The sequence below is a fragment of the Oncorhynchus nerka genome, linkage group LG20 (genome assembly GCF_034236695.1).
Source record: "Oncorhynchus nerka isolate Pitt River linkage group LG20, Oner_Uvic_2.0, whole genome shotgun sequence".
Lineage (NCBI taxonomy): Eukaryota > Metazoa > Chordata > Actinopteri > Salmoniformes > Salmonidae > Oncorhynchus > Oncorhynchus nerka.
This window is the reverse complement of record NC_088415.1, coordinates 24,069,431-24,085,420: the sequence shown is the minus strand read 5'-3', so window position 1 is coordinate 24,085,420 and position 15,990 is coordinate 24,069,431. Positions and strand designations below refer to the sequence as shown.

The following is a 15,990-nucleotide window of genomic DNA, read 5'->3' as shown; positions in this document are numbered from 1 at the left end:
ATACATATGAGATGAGTAATGCAAAATATGTAAACATTATTCAAGTGTTAAAGTGACTAGTGTTCCATTTATTAAAGTGGCCATTGATTTGAAATCAATGTATATATGCATCCTGTAATGTGCTAGTGATGGCTATTTAACAGTCTGATGGCCTTGCGATAGAAGCTGTTTTTCAGTCTCTCGGTCCCAGCTTTGATGCACCTGTACTGACCTCATCTTCTGGATGATAGTGGGGTGAACAGGCTGTTGTCCTTGATGATCTTTTTGACCTTTCTGTGACATCGGGTGCTGTAGGTGTCCTGTAGGGCAGGTAGTTTACCCCCACAACTGCGGTTGTGGGCGTTGCAGTTGCCATACCAGGTGGTGATACAGCCCGACAGGATGCTCTCAATTGTGCATCTGTAAAGTTTGTGAGGGTTTTAGGTGCCAAGCCAAATTTCTTCAGCCTCATGAGGTTGAAGAGGCGTTGTTGCGACTTCTTCTCCACACTGTCTGTGTGGGTGGACCATTTCAGTTTGTCAGTGATGTGTACGCCAAGGAACTTGATAGATTTTTATGCATAATTTAGAGTTATTAATGTAACTTTATTTGTTCTATATGTTTGGATTTTTAATACATTGTAAGGCTGCATGATGAGACTAATGATGATTTGAATAAAGTTGCTTGAAAGTCATGAGCTGTGCAGGCTGTACACACTTCATCAGTCTCACATTCACGATTTGACAAGCACTTGATAATGCCTCAAATTTCACGGTGGCATCCCCTTTGTGTGACCGTTATGCACCCTAAAAAATCCAGGCCTTTTGCACCCAGTGGCATTTGTGCACTTGGCCCGGATTGCTGCGTTGTGCTCTTCTCCCTGAGTGCTGCGTGCTCTGAAACACATCTCACTCACATGGCTCTCCATCACCTGATCGGGTCTTTCTCACAGGCTACAAATGAAAACAGGCACATCGGGAACGCAACTGCACGTGTCCTTATCCAATTCCGAGGTGCATATTGAATATATTGGAAGAACTGTCCACATTAAATTTTGTCAGCCAACAAGGTGAGTAGGCCTAACAAACAGCAAAAGCACAAGCCTATGTCCATCTACTATCCCCCATAGTACTATTCTATTCTGTCCGAGAAATTAATATTCCAAACATATTCTGCCACAGTTGGAGATACGATAGATCTCAAATTAATCCAACCACTGGCATCAAAAAATATTTTTCACAATGTGGCTGACACATCAAATCAGTATGATTAGCTTAAAATATTGATAAACTATTCAGCTATTTCTTCACATTATAAGCTCACCAATGTGCATATGACAGTAGGCTATAGGGAAAACACCATTATCAAAAGTGACAGAAAATGTGATCATGCATGAAATGCTTTTATTATGAACTTGAAACTCATGCGCTGCTTATGTATGCCAGTTAGGCTCTACACCCTTTGATTTAATTTATACATTTCACATTTTTGTTATATTTTTTTTTACCTCTTTTTATCCCCCATTTCATGGTATCCAATTGATAGTTACAGTCTTGTCCCATCCCTGGTAATTCCCGTACAGACTCGGGAGAGGCGAAGAAACACAACCAAGCCAAGCAACACTGCTTTTTGACACAATGCCCGCTTAACCCGGAAGCCAGCTACACCATTGTCTCGGAGGAAACACCGTACACCTGGCGACCGTGTCAGCGTGCACTGCGCACGGCCCACCACAGGAGTCGCTAGTGAGCGATGGGACAAGAACATTCCTGCTGGCCCTATCCTCCCCTAACCCGGACGACGCTGGGCCAATTGTGCGCCGCCCCATGGGTCTCCCAGTTGCGATCGGCTGCGACCGAGCCTGGACTCGAACCAGTATCTCTAGTGGCACAGGTTAGCACTGCGCCACTCGGGAGGCCATTCTACACCCCGTTTAAAGCGGATTAATGTGCTTCATTTTAAGAAGTTATTTGTCCACTTTAGTTGTGATACAAACCTTATCAAAACATATAGGCCTATTGGCTAGGCTACATGAGGTGTGCGAATATGAAAAGGCATTGTTTCTTTCCTTATGCTGGGCATCATTCATAAGTGATAATATATCATTCACAAGTGATAGGCTAATATTGTCACCCATCAGGCTATTCTTGAATTAATATTGTCTTTACATATACTAAATAACATGTGTGTCTCGAAATAGGGGCAGCGGGAAAAGCACATGTCATCTATGCTTTTAAATAGAGAATGGAGGTGTCACGCCCTGACCTTAGAGATCATATTAATTCTCTATTTGGTTAGGTCACGGTGTGACTAGGGTGGGCAATCTATGTTTTGTATTTCTTTTTTGGCCTGGTATGGTTTCCAATCAGAAGCAGCTGTCTATCGTTGTCTCTGATTGGGGATCATATTTAGGCAGCCTTTTCACACCTGTCGTTTGTGGGATCTTGTTTTTGTGTAGCTGCCTGTGAATAACCCAGAATGTTACATTTCGTTTTCTCCTGTATTGTTTTTGATGAGTTGCATATTTATTAAACAGATGGAACTGTAAGTACGCTGCCAAACTTACCCTAGTAAAACTGACTATCCTCATGTCATCCACAAAATAGCTTCCAACACTCTACTCCGCAAACTGGATGCAGTCTATCACGGACTCACATTTAGTTACCAAATCACCTTATACCACCCACCACTGCGACCTGTATGCTCTAGTCGGCTGGCCCTCGCTACATATTCGTCGCCAGACCCACTGGCTCCTGGTCATCTATATGTCTATGCTAGGTAAAGCTCCGCCTTATCTCAGTTCACTGGTCACGATAACAACAGCCACCCGTAGCACATGTTCCAGCAGGTTTATCTCACTGATCATCCCCAAAGCCAACACCTCATTTGGCCGCCTTTCCTTCCAGTTCTCTGCTGCCAGTGACTGGAACGAATTGCAAAAAATTGGAGACTTTTATTTCGCTCACCAACTGTAAACATCAACTATCTGAGCAGCTAACCGATCGCTGCAGCTGTACATAATCCATCTGTAAATAGCCCACCCAATCTATCTCATCCCCATACTGTTTAAAAAAAACTTTTCTGCTCTTTTGCACACCAGTATCTCTACTTGCACATCATCATCTGCTCATTTATCACTCCAGTGTTAATCTGCTAAATTGTAATTATTCGCTCCTATGGCCTATTTATTGCCTTACCTCCTCATGCCCTTTGCACACTGTATATAGACTTTCTTTTTTTCTACTGTGTCATTGACTTGTTTATTGTGTTATTGGCTTGTTTATTGTTTACTCCATGTGTAACTCTGTGTTGTTGTCTGTGTCACACTGCTTTGCTTTATCTTGGCCAGGTCGCAGTTGCAAATGAGAACTTGGTTAAATAAAGGTGTAAAAACACAAGTTAAGGCCATGTAACCTGAGTTGAATGCTGCGTAAGGTGCACATGTATAGTACATAAACAGATGTATGCGCCATATATTTGTGGTGGACACTTGTTGCGGCCACATGATAATGTTTTGGTATGTCACAAAATCATGTTACGACCACACGATATTCAAGTCTTGCTAAGTGGATGGTCTCTACAGAAGGTGTAAATGGTTGCAAATACTTGCATAGTAGCAATATCATAAATAGATAGTGTCAATATAAATAAAATATACAGTATGTACAATATTAATAACGATATCAGTGATAGATGAGGTAGTTATATACATACAATCAGGGGTAAAGTGGCTGAGCAGCAGAATTTAAAAAATTGTAGCCGCAACGTAGGAGAGAGTCATTTGACTAGAGGCACTGCAGGTAGAGCTGATCCAGACTGTGGTGGAGCTTGTGCATGGTCCTCCAGGCACAATACCAGAGCACAAACTTGTTCTTGTTTTGGCCACTGCAGTTATCACAATTCAGGTCCACATGTGTTTCCCCAACTCCGTAGTTGGTGAAGAAATGGTGATGTAGTTGATGACTGCGCTGCTGCCTTCTTCAATCAAGTAGTTGACTTGTTGTGGTATTCCTTCACAGCAGACACCAAACAACCAACACTTGCGAGGCGTTAAATTGTAGATTGGACCTGGCTGCATAGGTTCAGAAGGGTAGTGCAGCTGCAAACAACAAAAGAACATTAAGATCATTTACAATTAATTGTCTCACCCCTGTCAATCTGTCTTTTCTCCGCTCAGTGAAATGTATTTGCCTGCCTCTCAAATATGTACATAGAGTGCCTTGCGAAAGTATTCGGCCCCCTTGAACTTTGCGACCTTTTGCCACATTTCAGGCTTCAAACATAAAGATATAAAACTGTATTTTTTTTGTGAAGAATCAACAACAAGTGGGACACAATCATGAAGTGGAACGACATTTATTGGATATTTCAAACTTTTTTAACAAATCAAAAACTGAAAAATTGGGCGTGCAAAATGATTCAGCCCCCTTAAGTTAATACTTTGTAGCACCACCTTTTGCTGCGATTACAGCTGTAAGTCGCATGGGGTATGTCTCTATCAGTTTTGCACATCGAGAGACTGAATTTTTTTCCCATTCCTCCTTGCAAAACAGCTCGAGCTCAGTGAGGTTGGATGGAGAGCATTTGTGAACAGCAGTTTTCAGTTCTTTCCACAGATTCTCGATTGGATTCAGGTCTGGACTTTGACTTGGCCATTCTAACACATGGATATGTTTATTTTTGAACCATTCCATTGTAGATTTTGCTTTATGTTTTGGATCATTGTCTTGTTGGAAGACAAATCTCCGTCCCAGTCTCAGGTCTTTTGCAGACTCCAGGTTTTCTTCCAGAATGGTCCTGTATTTGGCTCCATCCATCTTCCCATCAATTTTAACCATCTTTCCTGTCCCTGCTGAAGAAAAGCAGGCCCAAACCATGATGCTGCCACCACCATTTTTGACAGTGGGGATGGTGTGGTCAGGGTGATGAGCTGTGTTGCTTTTACGCCAAACATAACGTTTTGCATTGTTGCCAAAAAGTTCAATTTTGGTTTCATCTGACCAGAGCACCTTCTTCCACATGTTTGGTGTGTCTCCCAGGTGGCTTGTGGCAAACTTTAAACGACACTTTTTATGGATATCTTTAAGAAATGGCTTTCTTCTTGCCACTCTTCCATAAAGGCCAGATTTGTGCAATATACAACTGATTGTTGTCCTATGGACAGAGTCTCCCACCTCAGCTGTAGATCTCTGCAGTTCATCCAGAGTGATCATGGGCCTCTTGGCTGCATCTCTGATCAGTCTTCTCCTTGTATGAGCTGAAAGTTTAGAGGGACGGCCAGGTCTTGGTAGATTTGCAGTGGTCTGATACTCCTTCCATTTCAATATTATTGCTTGCACAGTGCTCCTTGGGATGTTTAAAGCTTGGGAAATCTTTTTGTATCCAAATCCGGATTTAAACTTCTTCACAACAGTATCTCGGACCTGCCTGGTGTGTTCCTTGTTCTTCATGATGCTCTCTGCGCTTAACGGACCTCTGAGACTATCACAGTGCAGGTGCATTTATACGGAGACTTGATTACACACAGGTGGATTGTATTTATCATCATTAGTCATTTAGGTCAACATTGGATCATTCAGAGATCCTCACTGAACTTCTGGAGAGAGTTTGCTGCACTGAAAGTAAAGGGGCTGAATAATTTTGCACGCCCAATTTTTCAGTTTTTGATTTGTTAAAAAAGTTTGAAATATCCAATAAATGTCGTTCCACTTCATGATTGTGTCCCACTTGTTGTTGATTCTTCACAAAAAAATACAGTTTTATATCTTTATGTTTGAAGCCTGAAATGTGGCAAAAGGTCGCAAAGTTCAAGGGGGCCGAATACTTTTGCAAGGCACTGTGTATATATATATTTTTTTTAAATGATTTTTGTATATTTTTTTGTGTATATTTATCTATCCATCTATGTTCTTAATCAGTATAAAGGAGGACGTGTTGTTTACTTGTTAAGCAAAATCAAAGCTATAATGCATCCTGATGTCTTTGCTTGCTGGTTCAGTAGGGCCCCACAGAGACAACTACAGGTCTTGACAGGTGGTCTTGCAGTCAGCAACCATCGTCTTGTAGCCAGACCGCTCACTCTGAACAAGCAGGAGATGCTGCTCTTGCTTCTTCAGCTTGGCTGACTTAACAGCTTCTGGCAGATTGGCAGATCTGAAAACCTGAGAGTTGTTCCTCTGGCACTGCCAGCACAGGTCTGTCCTCAGCTTCGTGCTTGAGATGTGGGGCAGCAATTTTCTCCACAGATTCCTGAAGGACAACCGCCCGACTACACGTACCTCTGGAAAATACAGAAAAAATGTGAGGTCAATAAAAGTAGTGCCAATCATGTTGGAGGTCAATTAAATAATAATAATCAAAAAGTGTTGTCATCGATTCCTTGTAGAGACGCCACACTGCTGCTTTTGTCACATGGGATGGCAGCAGCTTTCCAGCAAAACGTTTGTGTCCTGGGTGGTGTCCTGGTAATACTATTCCACTATCCTCTGCGTAGTTGTTGATGAAGTTCACCACTCGCAGCAAGTCCTCGTGCTTTAGGTGTAACCAGCCAGCTTTAACTTGGGATCTTTTGTTTAGAGATGTAATGTTAACGTTAGCAAGCAATGTTTTTTTTACTAAAATCACAATCCATAGAGTAACGTTAGCAAGCCAGCCATCTAACCTCCGCTAACGTTAGCTAGCTAACAGCAAATTTTAACTTGGTCTTTTGTTTAGACATGTAACGTTAATGTTTTTACCTAAATCAATATGGAACATTTCAAGAACTTTGAAAGTTTCTTCAAGTGCAGTCGCAAAAACCATCAAGCATTATGATGAAACTGCCTCTTATGAAAACCGCCACAGGAAAGAAAGACCCAGGGTTACCTCTGCTGCAGAGGATACGTTCATTAGAGTTTCCAGCCTCAGAAATTGCAGCCCAAATAAATGCTTCACAGAGTTCAAGTAACAGACACATCTCAACATCAACTGTTCAGAGGAGACTGTGTGAATCAGGCCTTCATGGTCGAATTGATGCAAAGAAACCACTACTAAAGGACAACCAAGAAGAAGAAGAGACTTGCTTGGGCAAAGAAACACGAGCAATGGACATTAGACCGGTGGTCTGGTCTGATGTCCTTGGTCTGTCCTTTGGTCTGAGTCCAAATTTGAGACTTTTGGTTCCAACCGCTGTGTCTTTGTGAAACGCAGAGTGGGTGAACGGATGATCTCTCCATGTGTGGTTCCCACCGTGAAGCTTGGAGGAGGAGTTGTAATGGTGTGGGGGTGCTTTGCTGGTGACACTCTCAGTGATTTATTTAGAATTCAAGGCACACTTAACCAGCATAGCAACCACAGCATTCTGCAGCGAAAGCCATCCCATCTGGTTTGCGCTTAGTGGGACTGACTATCATTTGTTTTTCAACAGGACAATGACCCCAACACACTTCCAGGCAATGTAAGGGTTATTTCACCAAGTGATGGAGTGATGCATCCGATGACCTGGCCTCCACAATCACCCAACCTCAACCCAATTGAGATGGCTTGGGATGAGTTTGACCGCAGAGTGAAGGTAAAGCAGCCAGCAAGTGCTCAGCATATGTGGGAAGTCCTGGAAGCTGGTTGAGCGAATGCCAAGAGTATGCAAAGCTGTCATCAATGCAAAGGGTGGTTACTTTGAAGAATCTCAAATATATAATATATTTTGATTTGTTTAACATGTTTTTGATCACTACATGATTCCATATGTGTTATTTCATTGTTTTGATGTATTTTCTATTACTCTACAATGTATAAAATAGTACAAATAAATTAAAACCCTTGAATGAGTGCACTGTAGGTGTGTCCAAACTTTTGACGGGGACTGTATGTAAGTGTGTGCATGTGTGGGTGTGTGATTGTGTTGGTGTGTGCCATTAATGACCAGTTGCTGTGATGTGTCACCTCAGGTCCCCAGGGCTTTAATAAGGTGCATTGTGTGGCAGGTGAGGCTCAGGTGTACACAGTTAGCTTCTCATCCTGATGCTCATCCTACAGTTAATTGATAATCCCCGAGAAGCCAGTGTTTGGAAGATATATTGTCACGGGTGTTGTCAGGCCCGATAGCCGGCAAACCCTGCCAATATATCCTCCAAACACTGGCTTCAAGGGCATTTACCACTTTTATACAATTATTTAACAACATATTCAAATAATGATTTACATATTTTGATTAAAATGTTAAATTTATGAATGAATTCATATAATTTCATCCTTCCACAAGATATAGTCCCGACACAAATCAAGGGTTGCTACGCAAGCCGGCTGGTCATTCGTTCTATCGGTTCGGTTGCCAGTCATTCAGTCTTTTTGTTCTGTATGTATGGAGACGACCCAGTCGTTCATTCTAAATGTTCCATTGTAATACAGGCTGGCAATGTCCTTATCCCTTGCTTGCTAGCGAGCTAATTTAGTCACTTCAAACAGCCAGAATTAAGCCAGAATAACAACAGTATTTGTATTTGTTAAAGCTGTTTACTAGTGACATTTATTTGGACACATCCATAACAATGAGGTAATAAGGCGTGATTTTGCCTGGAATAGAAAATGCGCTCTCTCGTCAGGACACTGTTATTCAGAGGACATAGCCAACAACACAGCTAACAATATCACTTCAAACTGAAACTGGAAAGACTGCAAACTAGCTGCACTTCGCTTTGTTTGGACTTTTTTCTATTGACATTTCTTTGTATATACAGTTGAAGTCGGAAGTTTACATATACTTAGGTTGGAGTCATTAAAACTTGTTTTTCAACCACTCCACAAATTTCTTGTTAACAAACTATCTACTTTGGCATGACAAGTAATGTTTCCAACAGATGTTTACAGACAGATTATTTCATTTATAATTCATTATCACAATTCCAGTGGGTCAGAAGTTTGCACACACTAAGTTGACTGTGCCTTTAAACAGCTTGGAACATTTCAGAAAATTATGTCATGGCTTTAGAAGCTTCTGATAGGCTAATTTACATAATTTTAGTCAATTAGAGGTGTACTTGTGCATGTATTTCAAGTCCTACCTTCAAACTCAGTGCCGCTTTGCTTGACATCATAGGGAAATCAAAAGAAATCAGCCAAGACCTCAGAAAGAGATTTGTAGACTTTCACAAGTCTTGTTTATCCTTGGGAGCATTTAAAAAAAGGCTGAAGGTACCACGTTCACAGTAAAATGAGTCCTATATCGACATAACCTGAAAGGCCACTCAGCAAGGAAGAAGCCACTGCTCCAAAACGCCATAAAAAAAGCCAGACTACGGTTTGCAACTGCACATGGGGACAAAGATCTTACTTTTTGGAGAAATGTCCTCTGGTCTGATGAAACAAAAATAGAAATGTTTGGCCATAATGACCATCGTTATGTTTGGAGGAAAAAGGAGGATGCTTGCAAGCCGAAGAACACCATCCCAATCGTGAAGTACGGGGGTGGCAGCATCATGTTGTGGGGGTGCTTTGCTGCAGGAGGGACTGGTACACTTCACAAAATAGATGGCATCATCAGGAAGACAATTATGTAGCTATATTGAAGCAACATCCCAAGACATCAGTCAGGAAGTTAAAGTTTGGTCGCAAATGGATCCTCCAAATGGACAATGGCCCCAAGCATACTTCCAACGTTGTGGCAAAATGGCTTAAGGACAACAAAGTCAATATATTGGAGGGGCCATCACAAAGCCCTGATCTCAATCCCATGGACAATTTATGGCCAGAACTGAAAGTGTGTGTGAGCAAGGAGGCTCAGTTACACCAGCTCAGTAAGGAGAAATGGCCAAAATTCCCCCAACTTATTGTGGGAAGCTTGTGGAAGGCTACATGAAACGTTTGACCCAAGTTAAACAATTTAAAGGCCATGCTACCACATACTAATTGAGTGTATGTAAACTTCTGACCCACTGGGAATGTGATGAAATAAATAAAAGCTAAAATAAATAATTTTCTCTACTATTATTCTGACATTTCACATTCTTAAAATAAAGTTTTGATCCTAACTGACCTAACACAGGGAATGTTTACTTGGATTAAATGTCAGGAACTGTGAAAAACTGAGTTTAAATGTATTCGGCTAAGGTGTATGTAATCTTCCGACTTCAACTGTATATCCATAAAAATGATGACCGCTGATTCATGATTTTCTCTCATCTCGATTCCCGACACCTTCATAACTATGGGACAGCTGGAGATCGAAGTTGAAAATTGAAACAATGTTGCAAATGTCGGAGAAACAAACAGTAAGGTTTATACAAATCTGAGGTGGAGATTGTCACACCCTGACCCTAGAGATCCTTTTTATTCTCTATTTTGGTTAGGTCAGGGTGTGACTAGGGTTTGTACTCTAGTTTTTGCATTTCTATGTTGGCCTGGTATGGTTTCCATACAGAGGCAGCTGTCTATCGTTGTCTCTGATTGGGGATCATATTTATGCAGCCTTTTCCACCCTTTTTTATGTGGGATCTTGTTTTTCTGTAGGTGCCTGTGAGCAGCCCAGATTGTCACGTTAAGTTTTCTTCTATATTGTTTTTGGTGAGTTGCATATTTATTAAACACGTGGAATTCTAAGTACGCTGCGCCTTGGTCCATTCATTCCAACGACCGTGACAGAGATCAAGTTTATGAATTACCTGGCTGGTCTGAGACAGTGGACTGTAGTCAGATGCCGCAGAGTAAATTTTAAGGGCATAGATTTATCCGGTGGTAACTTGTGGAACAGACACTGGCTGGAATGCATTTTTTTTTTACCAATCAGCATTCAGGATTTGACCCACCCATTGCATAACAAGAGAGAACTCATCCTAGACACAAGTGTTGTAGTACTCAAGGTCCGTCTCGGTCTCAAGACTACATATTGAGTGTCTCGGTCTTGTCTTGGTGTCCGATACATTTGTACTCGGTCTGAGACCAGCTGAGTAAAAAAACTGATAATTATCCATTTCCATTCAGTCAGCGCATTAAACCACTTCGCCAGGCCAAATATATACACTCCTTTATTGAAACATTAATATCTTATTGCCTATTAAACTGAGATGTTGACTTTTGTCCTAACATAACTGTACTTTACTTTAATTGAAAAATATCCTCAAACTTTGTCAGAATTTCCTTGATTTGCTGGTAGGGAAGAGTGGGAGAAATTCTTGGAAAGTTCATTCACTCAGAATTAAGTGAATGGACAGAAACAAAGGTCTTTGTTTTTGGCCATTTTGAGCCTGTAATTGAACCCACCATTGATGCTCCAGATACTCAACTAGTCTAAAGAAGGCCAGTTTTATTGCTTCTTTAATCAAGACAACAGTTTTTAGCTGTGCTAACATAATTGCAAATGGGTTTCCTAATGATCAATTATCCTTTTAAATTATAAACTTGGATTAGCTAACACAGTGTGCCATTGGAACACAGGAGTGATAGTTGCTGATAATGGGCCTCTGTTATCAGATGTAGATATTCCATTTAAAAAAACTGCAGTTTCCAGCTAAAATAGTCATTTACAACATTAACAATGTCTACACTGTATTTCCGATCAATTTGATGTTATTTTGATGGACAAAAAATGGATTTTCTTTCAAAAATGAGGACATTTCTAAGTGACCCCAAACTTTTGAATGGTAGTATATATATATATATATATATATATATATATATATTAAATGTGTTATTTTATAAATCCCTCATTGTTCCCATCTGTGCTTGGGTTAGCAATAATTTGTATATTGGCTCTATTTGGCTGCAGTATGCATGTTTTCACCATTCTGAATGTCTAAAGAAGCAAGATGTTCTCCTGAAATATGAACCCAGAAGTACTGGACATTTTGAACTCTTATGGTGGCAATTTGACAAAATTATAATTATTGTCTTGAATTAGACTCACATTTTTCTGGTTTTGGTATTAATTAACTTGGTCTCCCCCCCTCTCCTCTCTGGTCTTGGTCTTGACTTTGACACGATTCGTCTTGAATCAGTCTTGCTTTAGGTGGTCTCGAACTCTACACTGCTAGACACTACCCAGATCTCAGAAATGATTTTATAGTACAGAAAATATGGTGAACATTCCAATCAGAAGGCAAGTTGTTTGTTGTTTTGAAAGTGTATTGGAAATGTCATAGTAGCTAGCTAACATTTTAGTTTGGATCTTGCGAGGCAGTTGGCATCAGTTGCCAGTGATCCTGCCGACCAAGGACGGGTCTGAGGAGCTATTTGGGGTTGCAGCAAGCCTAGCTGCTAGCTAGCTGCATATCAAGATAGCAGGATTTTCTTGAGGGCTTGAACGCAGACCATGAAGCGGTTAGCCATTGTGGTAACAGCGTAACCTACGTTGCTAGCTACCATGACAAAGACCAAAGCCGGCGATCAAAGATCAACGCCATCTTTCATTGAATCAGATGGCTTATTCATCACAAAACCGTTTGATGTTGCCAATTATTTTAATGATTACTTCATTGGCAAAGTGGACAAACTTAGGCAGAAAATGCCAACAACGAACAGTGAGCCATCGTACTCCTGCATAAAAACACTAATAATGAAAGAAAAGTACTGCAAATTTGATAATCGTGTAGCTGTTGAACAAGTTGAGGGGATTAAATTACTTAGCGTTAGCTTAGATTGTAAACTGTCATGGTCAAAACATATGAATTCAATGGTTGTAAAGATGGGGAGAGGTCTGTCCTTTATAAAGAGATGCTCTGCTTTTTTGACACCATACTCCACAAAGCAAGATCTGCAGGCTAGTTTTATCTTATCTTGATTATTGTCCAGTCGTGTGATCCAGTGCTGCAAAAAGACCTAGTTAAGCTGCAGCTGGCCCAGAACAGAGCGGCACTTCTTTCTCTTCATTGTAATCAGAGGGCTGATATAAATACTATGCATGCCAGTCTCTCTTGGCTAAGAGTTGAGGAGAGACTGACTATTGAAGGAATTCTAAATTCCTCTGTTTTATTTCCCAATCAAAATTAAACACTCTGTCAATGCATTCGAAGGGTTTGTAAGACCCTATATTTTATAAGAATGGACAGAGCCCCGGTCTTAAAAGTCAGGTAACAGCGTTTAATTCAAGAGAGTACTGCCTTCATACACATTTTACCACAGGTTATAAACTGAAAATGACGTCAGCGTTTTCTAAATGTTCTATCTCTTCTTGACACTGGTAGAGAGGCCCTATAGTTCTCGAGCCTTCCCTCCTCGCCTAGAGCCAAGGTCAGTCAGTGTAGATAAGCATTCTAGACAGTCTGGAGATAGTCCGTCCCTGCCATCTGGAGATAGTTCATTCATTTGTACCAAGGCATTGTTCTAAACTCCTGACTATATTCTATACAATTGGGAATGGGAGCAAGAGAGAAAATTCATACATGTACAGTACATAATAGCATTTGGACTAGTCAGTCCTGATTGAAATGTATACATAATTAGTCATCATTGATAAAAATTCCCTTAACACTGACTGTATCACTTCTTATTTTTATAAGAAACATTGTGTTGAAAATCCCAAATTGTTTGCATGGAAAACTTGCACACAGCTCTGACACACACACTTACCCCACCAGACATGCTACCAGGGGTCTTTTCACAGTCCCCGAATGATCAAATCAAGAAGGCGTACAGTCTTACATAGAGCCATTATTGCATGGAACTCCGTTTCATCTTATATTGCTCAAATAAATAGCAAACCTCGTTTCAAAAACAGATAAAGCAACACCTCACGGCATAACACCTCTCCCCTATTTGACCTAGATAGCATTTTAGCATTTTTAAATGTATGTAGTTCTGTCCTTGAGCTGTTCTTGTTTATTAATGTTCTGTATTATGTCATGTTTCATATTTTGTGTGGACCCCAGGAAGAGTAGCTGCTGCTTTTGCAACAGTTAATGGGGATCCTAATAAAATACCAAATACCAAATATATCAATGCAGCCATTTCATATGAAGGGTTGTTTCTTGACAGGGCCTGTGGGTCTGTGATGGAGCATGGAAACCTCTGTATGGGTGCAGAAAAAACACTCTAGGAGACTCATTAAACCAGTTGTGAAATGTGATGTCTTACCGTCATCCATTGACCCCTGGGCCCTGTAAGAAATGACAGCACTCTGAGAGCTGGGACCAGTCCAGATTCCATTTACAGGTCATGATTTAGAACATTACTCTATTCTGTCTAGAACTGTAGGGTAAACTGTGCCATTGTCTTGCATGCCAACCACAACATTATCTTGTCAGTGCCACTCTGATATATAGCACTAGGTGAAAGTATTTCGAAACACATAAGGTCGATGTCAAATTTGGCATCATACACAAATCCACATAAAAATCTTTCAGTTTAAGATAGAGATATCTGAGACGTCCAGAAATTCTGTCTTCTCACAAAATCGTCTGTAGTGTCCGAATGGTTTGGCCTACACAATAATATCACACTAATAACAACCCTTTGTGCAAATTTAAATGGCAGTTGTTTTGCTCTAGGATGCCCACAGGCCTCAAAACTCGTCTGAAGGCCCCCTCTGGTGCCAGTTGAAAATATTTATGGAAGTACAGTATACAGGTATATGTCTTCTGTTTAGTGGGGAACAAAAGAGGTTAAATACATGTAAAAAAAAAGATTTAAAAAAGTGTTCTGATATCTCTCACATATAGGATAGACACTTCAGAACAAACTTCATTTAGATTTTGGGGGGACTATGTGTTGTTCCATGTAGTGAGTGTATTTGTTTGGGCTAATAGCAGTAAGGTCAAAAATAATTTGACAGGGCTTAAATGTATGGGTTAAATACCAAACACTGAGCATTTGGAGGTCTATGTGACTGGCAATGACATCTAACAACTATTATAAACTTGACTAAATGACCTGAACTTAGTTTCAGATCAATTTACAGACAAAATGCAAGCGTATGAAAACTGTACAGAGCATCCAATAAAGTTGAAGGTAACACTTTACTTGGATAGTCCATCTGTATGTCATCGACAGACTATCAGTAACATTTCAACTAACTATCTGCTAATCCTAACCCTAGCTCTAACCCTAACCTTAACCCTTATTCCTAACCTTAAACCTAACCCTAGCCTTAACCCTTACTCTAACCCTTATACTAAACCTAACTCTAACCATAACTTTAGCAAGCAGCTGCTTATCAACAGATTGTCATACTATCTGTAGTGCATCTAAAGATGGAAGATCCAGACTTTCCAAATAAAGTGTGACCAAGTTGAATAGTGCCCAGGTTTCATCAGAATAGTTTTTTTACAGTGCACACAGTAAACATAATTCTACAGTAATCTAACCGATCCTTCGCCTCACTCCCCAACCTTTACTATTTCTTAATTTGCATGGCTTTTTATGGCTTTTTATAAGTATCAGAATAGAGTTATGTGCCGACGGGTATTTTCTGTACAGTACGTAAAACAATGATATGCTTTGTGTCCTGGGGATGTTGGCTAGAGTTGTTGGCTAGAGTGTAGGCTAGAGATGTTTTAGCTGAGGTTATGTCCAGAAGTGAAAAGGTATGGATTTGACTTCAATGGTATATTTTTGTTTTTATGCAGGCCTACTGTGAACAGTATAGGGACTGGGTAAACCTGTTCTTCTTCTTAGTGTCTTGATAGTGTGGGAATTACTGGGTTAATCCAAATGCTACGTATCAAGTATACTTTGTAGTCAATGAGGCAAAGAGTCATTTCTTGAGGTACTTAACAACAAACTCCTCCCTTCTAAATTACCCGAGATTCACACCCAGATGTCACGCTATCTAAACCCTATGATTTCTCTATAATTTCTCAATATAAAAGTAACTGGAACAACCTTCAGTTTCAATCCTGTTCTCATCTTCAGCTCCAGACTTGCCACTAGCGCCCCCGGACTTAAAACAACTTGCCTGTGACTAACCCAACCTCAACTCCAGGAAGAGACTCCTGAGGTTGGAAAGCAGACTGAAAACTGGTTGGTCCTCATCTTGGCTCTGTTTTTCTTTTATGTGATTCCCAGACTGTGACGTGGAGGTCATTAAAAGGATTTGTGATCACAAAT

The 15,990-nt window shown here is 40.5% G+C and overlaps 1 long non-coding RNA gene across 1 annotated transcript in view; it reads left to right on the top strand.

Annotated features, from left to right (window-relative positions):
• Positions 1–15,990, top strand: part of LOC115102110 (uncharacterized) — a 42,143-nt gene that overhangs the window by 20,058 nt on the left and 6,095 nt on the right. The window lies entirely within an intron of this gene.